The sequence below is a fragment of the Nicotiana sylvestris genome, chromosome 10, assembly GCF_000393655.2.
Source record: "Nicotiana sylvestris chromosome 10, ASM39365v2, whole genome shotgun sequence".
NCBI lineage: Eukaryota > Viridiplantae > Streptophyta > Magnoliopsida > Solanales > Solanaceae > Nicotiana > Nicotiana sylvestris.
Window position 1 is genome coordinate 96,690,522 of NC_091066.1, and position 9,683 is coordinate 96,700,204.

The 9,683-nt window shown below is 35.2% G+C and overlaps 1 non-coding gene across 1 annotated transcript; it reads right to left on the reverse strand.

Moving 5' to 3' along the window:
* Positions 1–4,336: 4,336 nt before the first annotated feature.
* TRNAT-UGU (transfer RNA threonine (anticodon UGU)) lies at positions 4,337–4,408 on the reverse strand. Its single transcript has one exon. It is a non-coding gene; the product is annotated as a tRNA-Thr (tRNA).
* Positions 4,409–9,683: the final 5,275 nt, after the last annotated feature.

Sequence of the window (9,683 nt, forward strand, 5' to 3'; positions counted from 1 at the left end):
CGAACCGCGACAGGCTGTAATCTCGATAAGTTTGAAATAACACCCTCTAAGGCCAAGGGCCTTCGCCATCAAAGAGAAAAAGAAAGGTTCGACCTCGCTTGAACTATGACGTGCTGTTATTTCGATAAGTTCGAAATAGCACCCTTTAAGGCCAAGGGCCTTTGCCATCAAAGAGAAAAAGAAAGGTTCGACCTCGCTCGAACTACGACGGGCTATTATTTCGACAAGTTCAAAATAACACCCTTTAAGACCAAGGGCCTTCGCCATCAAAGAGAAAAAGAAAGGTTCGACCTCGCTCGATCTACGACGGGATGTTATTTCGATAAGTTCGAAATAACACCCTTTAAGGCCAAGGGCCTTCGCCATCAAAGAGAAAAATAAAGGTTCGACCTCGCTCGAACTACGACGGGCTGTTATTTTGATAAGTTTAAAATAACACCCTTTAAGGCCAAGGGCCTTCGCCATCAAAGAAAGAAAAAAAAGAGGTTCACCCTCGCTCGAACCGCAACGGGCTGTAATTTCGATAAGTTCAAAATAACACCCTTTAAGGCCAAGGGCCTTAGCCATCAAAGAGAAAAAGAAAGGTTCGACCTCGCTTGAACTATGACGAGTTGTTATTTCGATACGTTCGAAATAGCACCCTTTAAGGCTAAGGGCCTATGCCATCAAAGAGAAAAAGAAAGGTTCGATCTCGCCCGAACTACGACGGGCTATTATTTCGATAAGTTTAAAATAACACCCTTTAAGGCCAAGGGCCTTCGCCATCAAAAAAAGAAGAAGAGAGGGTCGACCTCGCTCGAACCGCGACAGGCTGTAATTTCGATAAGTTCGAAATAACACCCTTTAAAGCCAAGGGCCTCCGTGACAACAACGAATGGTGCATAAGAGGCTAAACAAAAAAAAAAAAGAGGAAAGACAGTAGACGAGGACATCATCTCACCTGTAAGGGGCCTACGTCCAAATCTCTCGTGAAAAGTCGACCAGGTGCGAACTCCCACTGTATGGGGAAGAATGGCCTCCACCCATTCACGAATCCCTTCGATAGGTGGCGGGGGCAATCTCTCAGCTGCAGAAAAATAGTGCAGTTTAATATCCGAGGAAGATGGTCAAAAATTCCATTAATTCAAGATGCAAACTTACGGGCAAAGTTCCATCTCTCGGGGAATCCCGTCGGGTCCGCCACAATATGCTCAGTTAGCACATAAAAATAATTTTCATAGAAACGACGATTAGTTCTGTCGTCCATCTTCACCACCAGACCTTTCGATCCCCAAGGACGCGCGTAAATCATCGTACCTCGAATCAGTTGTGGAGCAAAAATGCTCAGCATATGGCCCAAAGTGACCTCACGACCAGCAAGTTTCGCATACTTGAGCAGCACAAGAAACAACTTGTACAAGTAAGGTGAAAGCTAAGTAGGGCACACCTCGTAGTAATGACAGAAATCTACCACCAACATGGGAAGCGGAAGTGAGTACCCAACAATGAAGAGGTAGGCGTAGAACACATAATATCCGGGGAGGTCGAAGTGAACTCTATCATCCCCCTCCGTCGGCCGTATCTCGACGAAACTCGGGATTCCCCACCATTCCCTCAAATCTAATATTCCCCTTTCTCTCACAATGGAAGCGATGTGTTCCGGCACTGCTCCACCGCTGAAGCTGAAGTCAGTCGTGTCCCTCCCGGGGCGAGGTGAAATCTCATCTACCGAGGGAATCTCCTCATCCTCCACCGCATCCACTTCTCCGGTGACCTGAACAGAACTCTCTGGTATCGGATCGGCAGCAGGGAGATCATCACGAGAAGAACCACCGACCATTTTTTAGCAGAAAACTCTCCAAATAAAACTAATACAAATAAAGAATGAAAGGTTTCAGTGAGCAGGAAGGAAAGCAAGAATTCGAGATATATCTGAAAAAGCGATATCTGAAGAACTATCTCAAATGGATGATGAAGCAAATCAATCAAATGACAAAGTTCCCCTATTTATAAGAGACATAAATTCTCCGAGCACGAAACCTAAGAGTTACCATTTGAATCTGATGGGGCATGAAACGTTTCAGTTCCCCAGGAACGTGTGTTGTAATGGTGGCACAAATGAACCAACGCTTCATTTGCCAAACCGTCATTTCGATTCTGAAACCATCGCAACGGTCCATGAGTGCCAAAAGAACACCTCCACCCCACCAAAAAATCCACATAATGCGACTAAGGAATGGAAAGTTGGGGGTCAGATTCCTCTCGACTATGCTGCAAACATGATCCGTCCATCGAGCCCGACAAAGGACGACCCTAGCGGACGGCGGGACTAACTGTATTGGTCAAAATTTGACCACCACGACCAAGTTGCCCACGACCTCTTTTTAGCAATCGAGTAGTGGAAGTCAATAGGGTCCACTTCATGTCTCCTCCAAGATATCCGACACATCGAAAAGAGCAATGCCTAGAGTCACGATCAGAACGCACCACCGACCCAAGTGCATCAAGTCACGACGGGGATCAAGAGGTTTCGACTATACATATATAGCCCAATAAGGTTTTCGGGGGGGGGGGCTTCTCCATCTTTCTGACAAGAAAAATAAGAACAAAAGCTCCATTCTTGTATCCTAAGAGGAAAAACAATTGTAATCCTCCTTCCTCATCCATCGATGAAGAAGGCGGTATCGAATCTTAATAAGATTGTTGATAGTTCATTCGTCCCATATGTAATTATTACTACTAAATTTTTCGATCTAGAATCAATTAAGTTTGACTAAGATTTACCCCTTTATCTTTAATTGATTTGTTCAAAAAGGTTTTAATATCTTTTGAGTCAAACACTTAAGTTAAGCAAATGTCATTAGATATAATTTGTGCTCGCCGTTAATTTTGTAGAGAAATTGATTTTTAGTTTCTTTTTCAGGTGGGCTTTTAATTATCTAAATTCCATTGTGGATAAGAAAAGAAGAGGATCCTACAAAATTGGTGAGCTTCGAGGTGGCGAATGATATCACATGGAAATTATAAATAGAAAAAGAGGGGAAAATTTGCTTGCATGCTTCTATTGCGTAACATAATCCAGGACTTACCTAATCAAGGTTCGAGAATCAAGGGCAAATGAAAGAAAAATTAAAATATAATAAAACGAGAATAATTTTTTTTTATATCGTTCAAATAATATGTCACTGTTCTCTTTTGATACATGTTAAAACAAATCTTTTTTTATTTTTTTTGGTCATTTTGAGATGCAGAACATTGTAGAGTAATTTCCTTCTTGTTTCAACTATCTACAGTCTCAGTTTAAAAAAGTTAATAATTTTAGTACTATTTACTTCAGAAAACGGAAACCTTCCTTAAGGTCTCTCCTGTGATTTTTTAATTCAGAAAAGAGAAACCTTACTTGCCCCGTATGTGTTATTTTGATTTTTTCCCTATTATTTATCTAATAAAACTAACTCACTTTAGTATTAATTTTTACCATTAGATGCATTTAATAAAAACCAAACTTTCTTTCTAGTTTTATGTAATAAAAGTACAATGTTACTTAATTTACAAGTGGCAAATTGTCTGTTATACTTCAATTTGATTCCTTTATATTAAAAAAAAAAATTACATGCTCATATTTTATTAGATTACGAATCTATTTTTCCTATCATATGCTCGTATATTATTGGATTATTCTTTTATATAAGAAAATAACACCTAAAAAGGTACTCTAACTGTAAAAGAAAGTAGCTAGTAATATATACTTTATTCATTCTTTATTTTTTTCAATTTTCGTTTTCTTCATCGTTGTTTTCCTATGGATATAATTTAAAGAAGTTAAGTGACAGGGACGAATTAAATACATGCTTCCAATGACAGAAAATTACACTAAAATAAATTAGCACATAACAAACTCTTTTATTTGTAGGTTACAGAATAGTTTTCGCCACATACATATATATATATATATATGAAAGTGCTAATTAAATAATTAAGTTGGGACAGAGTATCATCAGAAAGTTAATCCAAGTAACTTGCGTTTGAAGTTATTCAAACATCCAACAACACGCAGAGAATTAGGACTCATCAATCTGTTTTCTCCAAATTAATTATTTGAGAGAACTTGTACGAGCTTTAACCATTAAACAAGCCAACCCCCGCCCCAAACGCTTTGAATTCTCTTCTATCACTGGGTTGGAATTTAAAATAGTGATATCCTTTCCTGGATTATTTCCACTATAATAAAAATGCTTAAATATTATTAAGTAGGCAATAGTGGAGTAACAAATTTTAATAGGGGGATTAATCAAGAAAATGGCTGTCTATGGATAATAAATAAAAAGGAACAAAAGGTTGAATGTTCACACAGAGATGCCCCCACGCAGGATCGAACTACGGACCTTCAGTTTACAAGACTGACGCTCTACCACTGAGCTATAGGGGCTTACGTTAGACGACAAAATCTCATTATAAATTTTATAACTTCAATTAAACTATATATGGGCGCTTAATCTTGAAGGAAAGTCCGCCTGCTTAGAAAGGCCAAGTATGTAGCAGATTAGTAGGATTAGCATCCTCGTGGATATATCGTTTACTTGAGCGGACAAATTTGAATGTCTTTCTGGAATATTAATTAATTATTTCAATTTTTTATCTTGATTGATTTAGGTCAGTTAGATACTACACAAGCTTGCTCTATAGGTTTTGAAATTTTGAAAGCCAAACATGCTTACACTTTATGGATATAATTAGCAATGCACATTGAAACCTGATGGTGCAGTTGGACATAGAGGCCAGTGGCGGATGCAGCCTTATGGCATTGAACCAATACTTTCGATTTATGTGTAAGAATTTACTAAGATTACAACAAATAGTAAGTCTAAATCCATAATTTTAAAAGTATAATAGATTCAATGCTAAGAATCTTATATTTGAATCATAGAGTTTCTAACTCTGGATTCGCCTCTGAGAGGAGCTACTAAAGAAACATCAAACTACAAGCAAAAAGATGAACAAATAATGGCGGTTGTGGTATTTGTGAGTTGTGACAATTGTGTTGCTGAGAGTATAAAGTTCCTTATTCATGCTATTGTTCTCTCCACCTTCCATCAAATAGAGTTCACAACATAGGCCATTTGCCTTCAAAAGACGGACTGGAGTATCTATTGCCTTCCAGTCAGACTATATAAATTTACATCAACTCACAAAAAAATTAGCCTTATCATATCTAATTCTAACACTAGGAAGCTGCCACTTGTCTAGCTGGAAAGATCCGTTTGCCATCCTTGGAAGCTGCTGCCAATTCAAGAAAAACTAAGGTTTTGTGCTATCTGCTGCATGTTTTGCCAAGCCATCAGCCACCTGATTGGCTTCTCAATGTGTTATTGTGCAATTCACTTGGTGTAAGATCTGGGAAGTATATATCTTCAATTGCTTCTTTCAACTTAAGATTGTTGGTTTTCCCTTCCACTAACATATTCGCAATGAGTAGTGAATCCAGTTCAAGAATGCAATCCCAATAAACAATATACATATTGCATACACCATTCCAACCGAAACTTGGCTGCATGAGCTTCTGTCCGGTTATTGTTGTTGCATTCAACTAGGATTGAGTAATCCATTATCATGTTTCCACCATTGTCTCTGACAATGCCATGATCATAGTTCATTTGGGGGTTGACTTCAACTTTTCAACGTTTTCACAGAGCTCATTCCAACTGTTTCCTAGAACACAAGATGGGAAGCGTAATCCTAGTATCTTATTAATATTCCACAATATCTGATGCTGCATTTGTCCAAATTAATAATCCTACGGTCAAGAACAAATTTAGATTAAATTATAAGAAACTTTACTCTCATTATCATGATCTCTATCACAATATCAAGTCTCAAAATTTAATCAAGGACCTTATCAAATTAATCAAGCAATTAAAAACAATGATAAAAGAATATCAAATGCCATATATATTTTATATCAAATTGTTGGGATATATACTATTAACCATGAGTTTGATTTAGATATAGTATTTATTACGAAACAATTGTTTATTCAGTTTTAATAAAGTTTTAAATAGATCATATGTGTCCTTTGCTTATATAGTAGATGATTTAGTGTATAGAGTTTAGCTTATATACGGAAGATTAAATCATCGGTTCTTATAAGTATAAAGTTTGAGTTCACAATCTAATGATGGAATTGGACAAACCATCAGGAATGATTGTAGCACAAGATTAAATATAATTTATCTTGATTATGGGAATGGTTTAATTCCAACTTCTTGTGCTAATACATTTTGTATGTATTGAACGGACCAGGTAGAGATAAGTATTTTATACTGATTTAATAAAATAAACTCTCTAGCCATTAAATGTACTTATACTCTTAATCTTGATATAATTATTATTAGCTGTGTATATTATTATTGTTTTGATTTATTAAAAGGCGAGATTCTTTCGTGGGTCAATATGCCTGGTAAATTGGATAATAATAATATACATTGGCGAAGTAATAGTTAGTTGATGGAATCCATGTCTCGGTTTAGAGATTGATGATATACCTTTATGAAAGCTTATAAGTTTTCATGTGTAAACCCGGCCGGTGGATTTTGTATCCGACACATGAAATAAGTTAAGCGAAAGTCTAAAGGAAATAATCAATAAATTAAATCGTCAGTAATTTAATTTAATTGATTCGTATCTGAATCTTAACATGGGGAGTTAAATAAGATTTAATGGATGAATTTCGAAATTGAATAAGGAGTGTAATTACGAATTTTTAGTGGAATAATTCGTAATTAATTATGGTGGATATTAATTTCGAAAATTACAAATTAATTCCATAATTGGAAGCCTTGTTAATTAAATTCTGTGGTCCCTACTGTGCCTAAATAATAGGAAATAAAGGAATCCTTTTTCTGGTGGAAAAGAAAACCTAACAGGTTTTGGAAAAGGGTCTTAACCCTTAAAACTTGTGCTATAAATACATAAGGTTTTCCACCTAGAGGGATGAGTACATGGTGGCTGAAATTTTCAGCCAAGTTTTCCTAGAAATTTCGCCCACACGAAATTGCTATTTTCGGGTATTATTTGGGTAACACAGTAGAAGACCGTGGAACGTTCGAGGATCACGATTGTGCGGGTGATGGAGATTCCATTGAGAAGTTATGGAACTGAAGGCTCACGTGGTAGAAGAGATATGTTCACGCTTCAAGAGGTAACCCGTGAAATCCCGTTTATGCTAGTTGTCTAAATTACATGTGATTTTGATACTGGGATTGCTTCCGCTGCATATAATAATCCATCAATTGGTATCAGAGCTCACTCACATCTAATTAAATAACTAAGTTTTTCGTGAAACAAGAATATGGTATTTATGTGCGTTTTTTGAATTACATATATATGTGGTTTTCTGAAAAATTGCACTGCTGTTTTGTAAATTAACTGTGCAAAATTTTTGGATTATTCTTGTAATCATGAGATATCTGTTTTCTTATTGATATTTGATTAAGATTATCTGAATTTTTTGGTGTAAACCCTAGAAAAACGCAAAACCTGTTTTTGACCGAATAGCCGGTATTTTCGGAGGTCAGCGAACTTGACGGACTCCGATTAAGCTGAAATTTGGTGGGTCCATCGGAAACGACGTGGTGAGAAAAACGCACTGCTCTAGTAATGAATCATGGTATTTTTCGGCGTTTTGAGGTCGTTTGGACTGTGTTTTGGACGTTTTTCTATTTTCTGAAAATTATTTCTTAATAATTTTAATTCCTTTTTAATTCAATGGTGGTGGGGTGACTCCCCATGGTCCCCATGATTAAATACTAGTCATATAATAGGTTTACACATTGGTTATTAGCAAATAAACGTGTTGTTGTATTAAATTCAATAATAGAGGTGTAGGATTTTATTGATTAGGTCTTGCAAGGTATAATTGATATTGTGTGATGATATAATTATTTTGTAAGAAAGTAAAATTCTCTATTTGATATCCTGGATGACTAATGATTGTAGCGTTTGGAATATTTGTGCATAAAAAATTTCTCAAATTTAAGTTTATGTTTTCATGCCCTACGTGATTATTAGTTTTGGATTTTCTATGAAGAATTTTTTGTTCTCTGATTGGAGGTTCTAATTAAGTGAAATATGACGGTATTTTGTATGAGTTTTATATTGTTGGTATGACTTTTAAGTTGTGGTCCATATTCTGCCATAAAATAATTTTATGAGCTACATATATATTCACTTGTAAATTGAGAATTTTATGAGTAATAAATAGTTACCACTGAAGTGGTTTGTTTATATGAACAAATGAAAAATTCTTAATAAATTTGTACATGTGAAATTGTGTCTATTCATGGATTGAGCATTATGATTAATAAGTAGGATCCACAAAACGGCCTATTTATTTGAGTCATTAAAATCTGCTTAATGTACCATGTGAATATTATCCTTGATAAACCTACATTAGTGGTGGAGGTTCTTAACTAGAAAAAGAGTTTTATCTTTGGGTACTAGTGATACCAACTCCACCATGAGAAGAGATATTAAATTTTTTTGCCGAACAGGAGAAAATATAATATTTCAGGTTCTTGTGTATTTAATAAAAGAATAATTTATTGCAAAAGAATATATTATATATCCTAGAAATAGGAAGAACATAATATATGCCATGAGATCATAGTAATTATAAGGAGAATGAAAATCAATATCATATTTATTTTAATTCATAAAACTACTTAAAACGGTTATTCTCTGAGTTTGGTTACAGGCTGGTGGTCATGAATTTGACGGACTCCGATTGACCTGAAACTTGGTGGATTCATAAAAAATGATCTAGTAAGAAATACTCACTGCTTTGCTGTGAATCATGTTATTGTTTGGCGTTTTGAGGTCGTTTAGATGTGTTTTCAAGCAGTTTATTAAATTGAATTTGTTATAAATATGAAAAATTATTCTTTATATATCGGCTATATTTGTGTTAAATCTGAAGCATGTGATTTAACTTGATATAATATATATGAAGAATGCAAATCACATGGATTTAATCCTAACTATGCCAAAAAAATAATTTATTCGAATTTGGTCTAGTTTTGGCGATCATGAATTCCACGATCTCCGAATGACCTGAAATTCGATAGGATCATCGAAAACGATCATTAAAGAAGAACTCACTGCTATGCAGTGAATCACATCGTATTTTTGACGATTCTGGATCGTTTAGATGAGTTTTTTGGAGGTTTGACGGATTAAAATGCGATTTACATACGAAATTCATTCTTTCTATCATTTTATTTATGTTTAATTTGGAACATGATAACACATGTTGATTTGACATGAATTCGTATATGATAAAAATGTAGGTCATATTTTAAATTCTTAAAAAATGCTTAAAATGATAATTTTCCAAATTTGGTCGCAATTTTTGGAGATTGTGATTTTAACGATCTCCGATTGATATGAAGTTTGGTAGATTTATCAGAAACAGTCCAGTGAACAATAATCACTGCTATGCAGTGTAAAATAATAATTTTAGTATTTTAAGACTGTTTAAATGGGGTATTGAGTATTTTTTTTAAATTATGGAACTTAATCCTCAGAGAAATGTTCGTGGTTGTGATAAAGTGGTGATAGGAATTAACCCCTATGATCTCCATTTTTTTATTTATAGTGAGATAGTAAATTTAAGTGTTGACATTAGGTCTTCCTCCATATCGGATAAA